A 14,011-nucleotide genomic window follows, 5' to 3' on the forward strand; every position below is an offset into this window, starting at 1 on the left:
CTGGTGCCAAGAATATGTGATCCCACTCTCCTTATATTTTATTAACTATAAAGAGCACTTGATTTGGTAGAGCAAAATGCAGCCTTTAAAAGCTCTATTCCAACAAGGTGTCTTCTGTGTATATATTAAAATCATGCAAGTTCCATAAAAATAAGAGCCATTCCCTGATTGGTAAATGATTAAAAGATATGAACAGGCAGTTCCCAAAGAAGAAATCCAAGCTATCAAAAAGCCATAAAAAATGCTCCAAAGCACTTTTGGGGACTTCCATTTGATATTAGTTGTTCTACTAATATACTTGATTAAAAAAACATGACAGGTTTTTTACTCTTGCAGTGATTCAGAATTCCATCTTCAGTGCACTGATTGGGAAACACTGCTGCACAAGGTATTCATACTCCGGGATTGGGTGGACTAGGAGACCTAGATTAAAATCCTAGACCCTCATAGGTCAGCCAGTCCAACCCCTTCATTTTACAGAGGGAGAAACTGAGGCTTGATCAAGGTCACAGATACAATCCTAGCTGTAGAGCTGGAAGGCTCAAATGCCATCTGGTTCAAACTCCTCACTTTACAGAAGAGGAAACTGAGACTGAGAGAGGTTCAATAACCTGCCCAAGAGCATACAGGTAGTCAACATGAAACCAAGTCTCAGAGGTCCCTTACAATGCTGATACTCTATAATTCTATTGGTCATGCTTCTTGCCCTCCTAGAAATCTCAGTCTAATAAATAATAATGGTTCCCATTTCCATAATGTTTTATACAGGGTGTCCCAAAAGTCTTAGGGTAGTTCTAAGCTATGTAAAGTTGCTATCTAGCTATACTGTCTAAAAATCTAATAAATTAGAAGCTTTAGCAAGAGTTTAGACTTTTAAGCATTTATTAAGGAGCATAAGAATTTGGTGAAGAGAGAGTAAGAAGCCTATATGCCTACCTCTATCTATCTCAGGGAGCCAGCATTTCTAGCTCCACTCTCCACGAGGTTCTGATCAAAAAGAGAAAAATCCTTGCCCCTTCTTCACCCACAAGCCTCCTGTCTAAACCAGAAACATCAAACGTCACTTCCTAATGCCAAGGAACTGACTTTCCAAGCTTGCCCTCAGACACCTTCTCCTCATAGCAGAGCTTTCCTACAGTATCTCTCCAGCAGGGGGTGTCACTCCAATTGTCACAGCTACCAAAGCTCTAGCTCTACTTGGAGCTACCAAAGCTTAAAGCTACACCAAGACTTTCAGGACACCCTAGATTACAAAGCCTTTTACATGACTTATCTTATCTGAAGCTCACCACAACCTCATGAACCTCAGTACCAGTATTATTATTACCATTTTATGGATAAGGAAATTGAGGCTCAGAAAGATTCAGTAATAAGCCTAAAGTGCTGCTTAGCTGGACTGCAAAGCCAGATCTCCTACTTCTTCAGTTCTGAGCTTGTTCCACTGTTGCCTTCCTTAAAAATGATTAAAACAGGGGCAACTAGGTGGCACAGTAGATAGAGCACTGGCCCTGGATTCAGGAGGATCTGAGTTCAAATCCAGCCTCAGACACTTGACACTTACTAGCTGTGTGACCTCGGGCAAGTCACTTAACCCTCATTGCCCAACCAAAAACAAAAACAAAAAAAATGATTAAAACAACTCTCTAGAGCATTCTAAAAGTGGGAGACTTTTTTCAAAGATCTGTGGTGCTAGAAGGTAGTTAGTGAATGGAGGACTGATCCCATTTCTGCCCTGGCTGTCATTTTCCTTCTCCAAAAGAAGTGAGTAATCTAGAATTCTGTGGTTCTATGGTTCCAGTGAGTCTTGACGTGAAAGAGAAGGTTCCAGAGATCCAGAAGTGGACATCAAACAGAGCAAACAAAGGCCTAGAAGGTACCAGATGTTCAGAGTCCCAATGGAGTGTAAGGGGCCAAGGAAGCTGACTAAAGAATATTAGCTATAAGAGCCCTGGAGCTGAAGGCAAAGTGTCCTGGATGGCTTCTGGAAGGGGCAGGTGATGCTCTGGGATGTACAAGCATTCCAGAGAGGCAGCATAATAGGGTGGATAGAGTGTTGGACCTGGAGTCAGATAGGCCTGGGTTCAAATCCCACCATAACTGTTTACTAGCACTGTGACCCTGAGCAAACAACCTCCCTGGGCCTCAGTTCTTCATCTATAAAATGAGGGAATTGGATAAGATGGACGCCAAAGTCACGATCCAACTCTAAGCCTATCATTTTGCCTGTGACCTTAGGTGAGTCATTTCTTCCTCTGTAAAATGAGATTTGACTGGTCATGACCCAGGACAGAACGTGACTTAGAAGGCCCTGCCAATGACTACAGAAGCATGGCAGTGGCAAGCAGGGTGGATAATACGAGCATTCAACATTGAGATCAAAAGTTTGGAAAATCACATGATGTCAGATGAGTGGCACTGTTTTTGTTGCGTCTTTCTGTCCTCCACAAGTAATGTTCCTTCTCGTCCTAGTGCCTGTGATCTTAGCATTCTGCAAACACCCTGGTTCCAACCTGGCCTAGCTTATCAATAAATGCTCATACTCTCCCCAAATCTGATTCTACTTCCTCAGCCCCAGGCAAAGGATTGGTCCTTCAACCATCCTGGGGTTTGCCTGATCACTGACACACATCAGCTCTGGTTGGGGAAAGGGGGCAAAGGGAGAGCCCAAATACGGGAAAGTGACCACTGGGTCATGAAGCCTAATCACTGGGGACACACTGTTGCTGTGAGGGAAGGAACACCTCAGTTTCCCTCCTCTATTCAGAAGCAAAGCAGGGGGCGGAAGGCATGGATGACTCCCAAACTACCCCCCACCACAAAGACTGGACAGGGAGCCTAGCTCCTATGGTTAGAATTCAAGAAAACACCAAATGCTCCCCAATTTTAGTGCATTTCTTTTAATAGGAGGGGGAAAATCCATCTGTTTGCCTTCATTTCTATATAGAGACAAGAAAAAAGACAATCTGTGGGATAATGAGGATGCTGAGAGCCACCTGCACCTGCTGGGACTGGGCGTACCATTGGGGAGCTGTTACCGTGGGGACCAGCTTGCTTTCCATCTTCCAACGAGCACAGGGAAAAGGGGTTTTGCTTCTTCTCTAATGGGGGACTGATCAATAAGGGCCCAGTTCTTGAAACATGAACAGATATCTCTATACCTTCTCCCAGTCCTTGGAGAATACAAAGCCCTCAGCCCAGGAGTGTGTATTGTCCTGCATGATACCAGTCCTTAGAAAAAGGGTAGAAATTTTCCCACCTGCTTCCAGTCCAAACAACTTCATGTGTGCCATGTGTGATTGAAGGAGGAGATGGTACCATGGGATGACAAAAATTCTTCTGATTACTGGATAAGCCAGAAGAATTAACAACTCAAGAGGTGCTACCCAGAACTGAGTTTACATATTAAAGGGAAGAATCATCCTGGTCTTTTCCTTCCTAAATGTCAGTATAGCAATAACTCCTGTGAGCGACCAGATGAGAGAGTAGCCATAAAGCTACACCCCCATCTACCCTCCATGTGTCCATGAGCATTTGATACCTTTGTTTCTCTTGGGCTTGCTTCTCGTTGATCTTGGGTAAACAAGTATCCAAAGATGGAACTATCCGGGCAGCAATGTTGTGAGTTTCGGAGATCCGTCAGAGCCATCAGAGATCCCACCAGCATCCAGAGAGTGTAGCAGAGTCCACCAGAGGCTATGGCAATGGCCACTGCAGTGGTGTTGGCCAACAACAGGGGAAGCACATTCAAGTGGATGTAAAAGGTCAGTTATCAAAGGACACGGGTGGCCTCTTGGAGTGTGACCCTTAGAGAGTGAAGGGCCAACTATGGACTCTAGAAAGGAATTAACATGTGAAACCCAGAAGAAAGTGACATCAAAGTGGAACTTCAGGAGGATTCCATGATTGGGAAAAAAGGACTTCCCAGACCAGGGGTGCTCTCTATACATGTATATATGCCACTACCATTGTCCTTAAAGTTGGAGCCCCCTCTCCCCAGAAACCTGTCCAGCCAATGCAAGTGAATATTTGCCCCCTCTCTCACCTTCCAGTGAACCTCATACTTCCCCCAGGAATCTATATGGCTCTCAGACTTATATTGCTAGTATCCTAAGAGGGTAGGGCTGTCTCCAGAAGGGAATCTTATGATGAAGGTAGCTATAAAGGCAATCTTCTTTTTTGCGGGACAATGAGGGTTAAGTGACTTGCCCAGGGTCACACAGCTAGAAAGTATCAAGTATCTGAGGCTGGATTTGAACTCAGGTCCTCCTGAATCCAGGGCCAGTGCTTTGTCCACTGCGCCACCTAGCTGCTTCAAGGCAATCTTCTTCTGATCAGACTTTCACATTCCACTGAAACCTCAGGGGTATGAGACCAACAAACGTTGACATGCATCATGGTACTGATCTTTACTGCTTCTCCATCTCAACAGCCATATGGCTGTTCCTTTTCAGGAGACTGGGTCCACAAATGCCTCCCCTCACCTCTATTTTAGGTTGGATCTAGGGCTCTCAAGTATCATTCTCTAAAAGTGCCAGGTCCTGGGATCATAGTGCCCCTTCTCAAGGAATTTCCTAGCTGTTCTGGCAAGCTGCCATCATTGCTTGGGTCACATGTCTCTCCCAGGACCATATGCTTATGAGCCTCTGCCACTGCTTCTACATGGCTATCACTAAGGGGAGGCTATATGGATAAAGAGGTAGAAATTTCCTATCCATGAGTCCCAAGTCTACTCTTTGTTTAGTTTGGTTTTGTGGGGCAATGGGGCTTAAGTGACTTGCCCAGGGTCACACAGCTAGTAAGTGTCAAATGTCTGAGACTGGATTTGAACTCAGGTCCTCCTGAATCCAGGTGCTTTAGCCACTGTACCACCTAGCTGCCCCCTTTACATTTTTTTTTTTTGCGGGGCAATGAGGGGTAAGTGACTTACCCAGGATCACACAGCTAGTGAGTGTCAAGTGTCTGAGACTGGATTTGAACTCAGATCCTCCTGAATCCAGGGCTGGTGCTTTATCCACTGTGCCACCTAGCTGCCCCTGACCCAAGTCTACTCTTAGCTCTCTTACCTCTAGTTCTGTCTGTGCTCAGCTCTCTCTGATCTTCTCTCTCTTCTACTCTGCTCTGTTCCCTTTATGGGTCCTGCTCCGAAAGTATATCTCACACCTACAATAGAGAGACCCAATCAAGTCATTGTCAATGACAAAAATCATTCAGTTATCCCCAGTGAGGTATAAATGGATCATCCACGGTACAGTCCAAGAGTATGCCCAATGCCCTGTCAAGATGTCCTCAAATATCTCAGTTGGCGAGTGTAAATTGGTATGTCTACACCTTCCAAAGAGAAATATAATTAATCCAAGTGCCAAACAACAATTTCATCCTTTGACTTTGTTAAATAAATTAATAATAATTTGCTCACATTTATATGGTATTTTTAAAGTTTGAAAAGTAATTTTAATCCATTGTGTCATTTAACCATCACAACACTGAGGGGAGCACTCATCATTTCCACTCCAAAATGGCAAAACTGAGGCTGTTAAATAACTTGTCCAGGGTCCCATGGGCAGTAAAAGTGTAGGGCAGTATTTGCACCCAGGTCTGTGCTGGTTCCAAATCCAGCACTTTATCTACCCTGCCACACCAGACCCTTCGACTCTCTAAAATCTCATCCAGCTGAGAATCCTTCAAGCTCATCAGGAAAGTGGCACCATTTGGAGAGCGAGCTAATAGCAACCCTAGCTGGCTGGGGCTAGGACACGGGAGGGTGCGAAACAGCTCTGCACAGGTGTGCATAATGGCAACTTCGAACTGTGGGGGAAAATTACAGAGCAATTAAATGAGGACGGTGACACGTATGGATGGTACAATTTTCTCAGAGAGAAGCTGTCAGTCAAAATGTTGCCAATACATGGAGGTGGCATCAGATACTTGAACAGGGAAAGTCATGTGCTTGTCAGTCAAATACCTGATGTTAGACACACCACGGTATTTAATTCACAGTTCTACACACACACACACACACACACACACACACACACACACACACACACACACAGTTCTTCAAAACCAGAGCCAGCAGGCAAACACTTCTCAACTTTGATCTTTTGCAATGAGTTCTCCAACTGCTGGCTTGGGTCAAGCCTTCAGAGATGTGAGGTCATGGATTCTTTGCAAGCAGGGACCAAGGGTTGGCAACCTTTCTAGAGTGGCAAGTCAAGGTGCCCAGAATCACAGCAGTTTCAGGAGACCTTGGTGACCATCCAGTCAACCCTCACTTTAAAGGTGGGGGAAATGAGGCCCAACAAGGGGAAAGGATACTCCTGGGGTCAACCATCCCAAACAGGCTGAAGATACCAAGACCCTGGGGATTCAGCCCACTGATGTCACAGAGAGCTCGGGAGGTCGGATTGCTCCGAGAGATGTCATTTCATCCACAGTTCTCATTCTATAGAGGAGAAAACTGAGGCTTGGAGAAGGTAAAAGACTTGTTTAAGGTCACACAGTGAGTTAGCAGCAGAACCTGAGGCATGAACCCACTTCTTCTAACTTGAAGACCTATTGTAGCCTTCCTGACGACAGGGGAGGGATTCTGATGATTGAAGGCTGACTCATGGGAGGGGGTGGCGGAAGGTATAACATGGTAGCATGTGAGATGGGCCACAAAAAGGTTAATTTTCCAGGCATCAATGATACTAGGAATCTGTGTTTTGACCACATTTGGCCCAAGGAGTCATGCCAAGGTCCTCCAAATAAAATAAACTCGAATTCTTTTTAATTCTACAGATAAATGTGTTCAATTTAACATTTGTGGAGCAGATCGGTGGTGCAGTGTATAAAGCACTGGACAAGGAGTCAGAAATGCCTGCTTGATTCAAATCCAGCCTCAGACATTTACTAGCTCTGTGACCCTGGGCAAGTCATTTAACTTTCCTAACCTCAGTTTCCTCATCTGTAAAATGGGGGTAATAAGAGCACTTACTTCATCACAGGGTTGCTGTGAGTATCAAATGTGATATTTGTAAAGGCTTAGCAAAATGCCAGACACATAGCAGGCACTTAATAAGTGTTTCCTCTCCTTGATGAAGATTTAAGCACCAACTATGTGGCAGGCTCCATGCTAAATGCTAGGGTTACAAAAAAGAAACACGTTTTGCTCATTAGGAGCTCACATTCAAATGTGGAAGCTACTTGGAGATGAGGGAAGGTTTAACAGAAGAGATGGGACCCAATCCGAGCCTCTAAGGAAATTCTCAGCCTCCAGGTGAGGAGTGGTTGGCATTCCAGGCATGAGGGTAGCCCTGCAAAGGCTCAGACTCCAGAGACGGCCTGCTGAGTTTAAAGGACAGCTAGAAGTCCGGTTTGGCCAGAACATGGAGTATGCCAAAGGGAGTCGTATACAATAAGCCTGCAAAAGTTAAGTAGGAGGAAGACTGCAAAGGGCTTCCAATGCCACATGGAAGAGTTAGTATTTAGATCCCAGAGGTAATAGGAAGCTATTGAAGGTTTTGGATCAGGGAGATGACATGGTCAGGCCCATGCCTTAGGAAGATTATTTCAGTAGATGTATGGAGGCAACAGAAAAAGAGAGAGACCAAAGCCAAGAAGACCAATTTAGAGGCCATTGCAATAATCCAATACAGGACATTGTAATTATGGTAGGAGGTGACTGAGGGCCTGGATGAAGTGAGTGGCTACTTGAATAAAGAGAAGAGAGATTCAAGAGATGTTGTAGAAGTAGAATCAACAAGACTTGGCAAATGATGGTGGGAGGGTAGGGTTGGAAGAAAGAAGTGAGGATGATAAAGGAAGGAAGGAAACATTTACTAAGCACCTGTGCTATGTACTTTATAAATATGACCTCATTCGGGGCAGCTAGGTGGCACAGTGGATAGAGCACTGGCCCTGGATTCAGGAGGACCCGAGTTCAAATCCAGCCTCTGACCCTTGACACTTACTATCTGTGTGACCTTGGGCAAGTCACAACCCCAATTGCCTCACTAAAAAAAATAAATAAATAAAAAATAAATATTAATAAATATTACCTCATTCAATCTTTGCAACAACTCTGGAAGGTAGTTGCTCTTAATATTCACATTTTAAAAATGAGGAAACTGAGGCAGACAGATGTTAAGTGACTTTCCCAGGGTCACATGTGTCTCCTGATTCTCCCAGCTAGTAAATATCTGAGGCCAGACTGGAATTCCGATCTTCTCCATTCCAGGATCATCACTCTGCCTGCCGTGCTACCTCTCTGCCTAGATGACTCTGAAGTTGCAAAGCTCCTTGACTTGAATGATAGTGATATTCTCCTGCCCTTGCCAGAAAGAAGGAAGTTCAGATGAAGGCTGTCCTAGGTCTTCCCCTTTACCCAGAGCTGCCCCTTCCTATCCCTCACACACACTTCCTCAACTTGTTCCATATTTGTTTATTCATACTCATGTTTCATTGCCACCCACCCACCCCCAAATAGAAGTTAAGCTCTCTGAAGGCAAGGAGTCTAACACCAGGCCAAGCACTCCTAGGAACTTAATCAATGGGGCATTTATTTGAATTATAAGCAAAACCTCCCTAAGGTCTTCCAGTGGTTCAACTGGCTATGTGTTGTTTTGGGTGTTTCCTTTGGCCATATTCCTCAGTGGTCTTGTCTAAAATGTCCATCCATCTCCCTCCCAGAACCCTGCCCCTGGCTTCCCAACAATGCCTTCTAGCCAGCTCAAAGCATCTCATGGGAGTCATCTACTCCAGGGCCTTCATTTGAGATGGACAAAAGAGATTAAATAACTTGTACAAAGTCACAGAGCTAGCAACAGAGTCAATACTGAAATCCAGAGCCTGCGACTCACAGACCAGTAGTTTTTTTTCACATAGAGGCAGTGAGGTAGAGCATTGGTGGAATACTGATTTGGGGTCAGGAAGACCTGAATTCAAATCTGGGCTCAGGCGCTTGCTAGATATGTTACCTAGACAAGTCACTTAATCTCTGCCTCGGTTTCCTCATTTGAGGATCCAATGAGAGAATCATTGTAAAGGACTTAGTGCAGTTCCTTACACATAGAAATGATTATTTCCTTCCTTCCTTCCTTTCTACCACACCCCAGTTAAAGCCTATCATGGGTCCAGCACTGTTGTTCAGATCCTAAAACCCTAGAGGAACTCAAAGGACGGACAAGTCAGCTTTGGTGCCAATAGCTCGGGAAGACTTAACAGGGAAGGAGAAAATTGGGCTGGGTCTGGGAAAATGGAGCAGATTTGATCTCTCAGGTGAAGGGATTTTAGAGCTGGAAGGGACCTCAAACACCATCTAGTCTAGCCTCCTTTTATAGAGGAGGAAACTGAGGACCAGGGAGGAAAAGGACTGGCCCAAGATCACCACTTGAATCATAGGTCTAGAGCTGGAAGGGCCCTTAGAGCTCACCTTCTAGTGCAAAGCCCTCATTTTGCAGCAGAAGAACCTAAGACTCAGTGAGGGTAGGGGACTGGGCCAAGGTCACTCAGGAAGTCAGTATCACAGCTGAGATTCGACACCAGCACTTTTCCAATGCACTCTTCCTGTGGACCATATATACCCATGGGGCCAATGCCTCCATCCACAGGCCCACCTCTAGATTGGCAACTCCAGGGCTTTCTATCCCATTTTGAGCCACTCCAAGTTCCAAGGTCAAAGACCTGAGGAAGGATTTCTGGGCATCACTTCAAAGGAAGGGTCTATAGATTGAAGACATATAGGTTCAATAGGTTTTGAAGTACACTGGAACTTAAAAAACGAATGGAAAGTTACTCTAAATGGGAGCATCTCCAGGCTGTGCCAAATGTAGCATACCAGAGTACCAAAGAACTATGGGTAGCCCCAGAATCCTGGGGCTCCTCTGCCTCCTCTCCCTGAAGCCTTGCTAAGTCCAGGGAGGATTGTGCTACCCTCTGCCAGGCACTGTCCCAATAAGGTGTGAGCCCAGCACATTCTGGGTTCTTGAGGAGTAAAGTGAGAGATGCTCTCTGCCCAGTCTGAGGGGAGAGACATGTCCCTGCACCCAGGGGACCCCTTGTCTCAGGGAGGAATCAGGCCCTATTTTCAGAGAGATGCCAGTCTTGGAGGAAGACATTCACTCTGCCTCCAAGGAGCCTCCAATGTCCAGGAAGTGATATTGTCCTCACTCCCGTGAGTGAGGAGACAGCCTCTGCACTGGGGAGGCACTGGGCAAGCCAGTTTCTTCACCAGAGGCCCCTAACTCTTCCCCAACGGCTCTCTCTTCCTCAGCCCATCCTCCCTGTCACAAGAAGCAGCTCCTAGCCACAGAAAAGGAAAATGTTAGTTTATAACTAACTTTGCTCGGCAGGACCTGTCAGATTTATCATCTTAATCCATCGAATTGAGTGAAATGACTGCAGCTGTTTCTCAGAAAACTTGTGGGCAACATATTAGGAATAATTGTGCTAAGTGATTTTCTCAATCTGCTAGAAGAACAGGAGTGGGCGATAAGAGGAGATAATCTTAAAATCAGGGATCTAGAACCAGCAGGAACCTCAGAGAGCATTTAGTTCCAACCCCCTCATTTTACAGACAAGGAGACCTGAAACTCAAGAGGTTAAGCAACTTGCCCAAGGTCAGTAGATAGTGATGGGATTTTAATCCGGGTCCTCTTGCTCCAAATAGACATTCTTTCTGCTGGATAGGGGAAAAGAGGGGGCCAGAAGAGGAAGTGGGGGAGGAGTTTGGAAAATAAGTAATAATTGGTCGTTGTCTTTCATTCTTGGAGAGGACCAAAATGACATTACTATGTCAAGGTACAGTGTGTCTGCCTGTGACTGATAAGCATAACACAAGTTCAGGAGGCTCCAGCACACACCAGGGACAAATGGTCCATAAGACCATTTGGAGTAGAGATTATTCTAAATTCACGCACCTCATGTTTCTTTTGCACTACTGCAATCCTGCTTTGCTCATAGAGTACAGTGTCTTCTTTGGTGCAGGCAGGCCATGCTGGGCACTCCCATGTCTCACAATTGATTTCCAAGTCCTTCGGAGAGACCTTGAGATTATTCTGGTGTCACTTGGACTGTAGACACAACCAGAAAGAAATGAGAAGAACAAGGAGGAAATGTCTGAAGAAACTGATGTGGGATCCCAGAGAACTTGGGTTTTAAACCACACATACACAAGATGAAAGCAAAGGCAGGCTAGAAGGAGAGGGAGACGGAGATGGAGAGGGAGATGGAGACGGAGAGGGAGAGGATCGCACAGTGCTGAGAATTCAAGCCCAGAATGAGCTGGGTCTGGTGAGGAAAGCTAACAACAACAAAAAGGGATGTTGGGTGATCTGCTACTTGATTGGCTTAAAAATGTGTTGGATGAAAGAGGAAACTCAAATAAAGGATTGGCCCCTGATTAGCATGGACACTGGTAATGGGATGACAAGGGAATGCAAAGCTGCTCCACTCTTTGGATTTTTAGGAGAATAAACTCTGGACTGGAAATGAGAGAATAACAGTGGCTAACATGTGGTGAGAACCCAAAGGAAGTAGGAAGATAGTAAGAGGGTGCCTAGCTACCCCTGAGAAATTCAAAGCACCAGGTCTAATCCACCCATTCCATGGGTAGCAGCAACAATGACAAGAAAAAAACAATGATAATAACATATTTCATTGGTTGTTACTCAGGTGCAGGTGGGACTAGGTGGCCTCTGAAGTTCCCCTCCCCCAATCTCTGAGAATGACCAGACCGAGTCAAACTGGAAGGTTTACAGAGAAGTGCCCCAGGGAACTGGGCGTGAGCCTGTGCTGTTGCCATTGTTTTCAAGGACCCTGCTAAAAGCCTAGAGGGCATAGTTGTGAAATGTTCAGGTGGCACAAGGCTCAGAGGGACCATCAACACACACAGAAGCCCGTGATCCAAAAAGATCTTGCCCATCATCATTTAGGGCTGAATCAAATAAACTGAAATTTAATAGGGAAAAATGCAAATCATTACACTTGGGTCAAAAACTTTTTTTTCACTTCACAAGTACATGGTGTGAAAGATATGGCTAGAGAATAGAGAATACTTTGTTTGAAAAAGAACTGAGCATTTTGGTGAACTGAAAGTTCAGTATGAGCCACTAGTGTGATATGGTCATCCCAAAACAACAACAACAACAACAAGCTAATAGGATCTTGAACTGCACTGAGAGAGGGATAGTTACCAGCAACAAGGCCCTGCCTTGATCAGTCCAAACATGGAGTGCTGCATTCAATTCTGAGCACTACAATTGAGGAAGGTCAAAGACAAGCTGGAAAATGACTAGAGGAGGCTGGATGAGAGACCTCCAATCCATGACTTGGTGGGACTGGTTTAAAAAAATGGGGATGCTTACCCTGGCAGAGGCAAGACTCCCTGAGTACAGGAGAGCTGTAATCAAGATATTGGAAGGGCTGTCAAGACCTGTTCTTGAACTCACAGCAGCAGTAGGCAGAAGCTGAAAAGAGGCATACTTCTGCTTGATCTAAGGCTCAACTTACCATCTGGGAGAGCTAGCCCCCAGTGAAGGGAAAGCACATGAGAGGTTGTCCAGCAAAAGCTGGAGACTAATGTTGACCGTTCTCCTATTCAGATATGGATTGGACTAGAGGACACTGCATTCTCTAAAATTCTGTCACTGATTCAGATCCTATAGAGTCCTTTAATACATAACACACCCATAGAGACAGAGTCAGACAGAGAGACAAAGACAGAGAAAGAAGAGAGGCACAGACATACGTATGAGAGAGAGAGAGAGAGAGAGAGAGAGAGAGAGAGAGAGAGAGAGAGAGAGAGAGAGAGAGAGAGAGTGAGACAGAGACAAAGACATACACAAAGCTAGAGAGAAGCAGACAGACAGATGAAGAGAGGGAGGAAAGGAGAGAGAGTTTCATTTCATCTCATTGTATGCAAACAAATAAGCAAGCTGGCCTCAGGACTAGCTCAGTACTGGTCAGAGAAAAAAGGCTTTGATGAGCTGTGGTGAGAGAATCAAATAAGAGCTACTTCCCAACCCAGCCCACTGTTGCAAGGCAGCTGCACCATGCTAAAAAATGCTTCCCGAGTAAAGAAGCAGGAAGACACAGGGTTCCAAGTTGTTTGATGGTGAGATGCTCAAATAGCTAAAAAATAAAATAAAATAAAATAAAAATCCCCTCTTCCAAACACAGGTCCATAGAAGATGTGTTGTCCTTCTATATGAAAAGGCTATTTCAAACCTGTCATCCCTGGGTGGTGCCCTTTAAATTTAATTTAAATGAAATGAAATGAAATGAAATTGTTTTCCCAGCAGTAGTGTGGTTGGCTTACCTGTGACCGATGATATATGCCAGCAAGATGGCCTGGGTTGGGGCCCAGTCTGGAGCCAGGGTCAGGGGAGGTCAGTATAGGAATGAGTTCAGGGCTCAGTCTGCCGCCTGAATTAGGAGAGTAGAGGAAAAGAGAAAGAAGGGAAGAGAGAAGGTAAGTAAGTAAGAAGAAAAGAAAGAAAAAGAAGGGATGTGAGAAAGCAGAGACTAGAGAAGGAAGAGAAAAGAGAGGGAAGGAGAGAAAGGAAGGCAGAAAGATGGAAGGGAGAAGAGGAAAGAAAAGAGATGAAAGAGAGGGGAGAAGGAAAGGGGAAAAGGAAAGAGAGGGAAGTAGAAAGGAAGAAGAAAGGAGAGGGAAGACAGAAGGAAGGGAGGAGAAAAAAGGGAGAAAGAAGGAAAGGAAAAGAAAAGGGAGAAGAGAGAAGGAGGAAAGGGAGAGGAGAGAAAGAGGAAGGAAGGAAGAAACAAAGAAAAAGAAAGAAAGAAAGAAGGAGAGAGGGACAAGAAGAGAGAAAGGAGGGAGGAGATAAATAAGAGAGGAGAAAAGTCAGGAAAGGAAGAGGGAAGGAGGGGAAGAAATAGGGAATGCAGGAGAGAAGGAAGGGGAGAGAAGAAAGAGGGAACGAAAGAGAAAAGGAAGGGAGAGAGATGGGGAAAAAGGAAGGGAAGGGAGGAAAAGATATGGGAAGGAAGGGAAGGGAAGAGAAGGGAGTGG

General features: G+C 45.1%; 1 long non-coding RNA gene across 1 annotated transcript; it reads right to left on the bottom strand.

Annotated features, from left to right (window-relative positions):
• Positions 1 to 5,065: 5,065 nt before the first annotated feature.
• Positions 5,066 to 13,403, bottom strand: LOC122733416. Its single transcript, XR_006353839.1, has 3 exons — positions 13,298 to 13,403; positions 10,899 to 11,051; positions 5,066 to 5,160 (listed from the first exon to the last, which is right to left on the bottom strand). It is a non-coding gene; the product is annotated as an uncharacterized LOC122733416 (long non-coding RNA).
• Positions 13,404 to 14,011: the final 608 nt, after the last annotated feature.

Source organism: Dromiciops gliroides, chromosome X (genome assembly GCF_019393635.1).
Source record: "Dromiciops gliroides isolate mDroGli1 chromosome X, mDroGli1.pri, whole genome shotgun sequence".
NCBI lineage: Eukaryota > Metazoa > Chordata > Mammalia > Microbiotheria > Microbiotheriidae > Dromiciops > Dromiciops gliroides.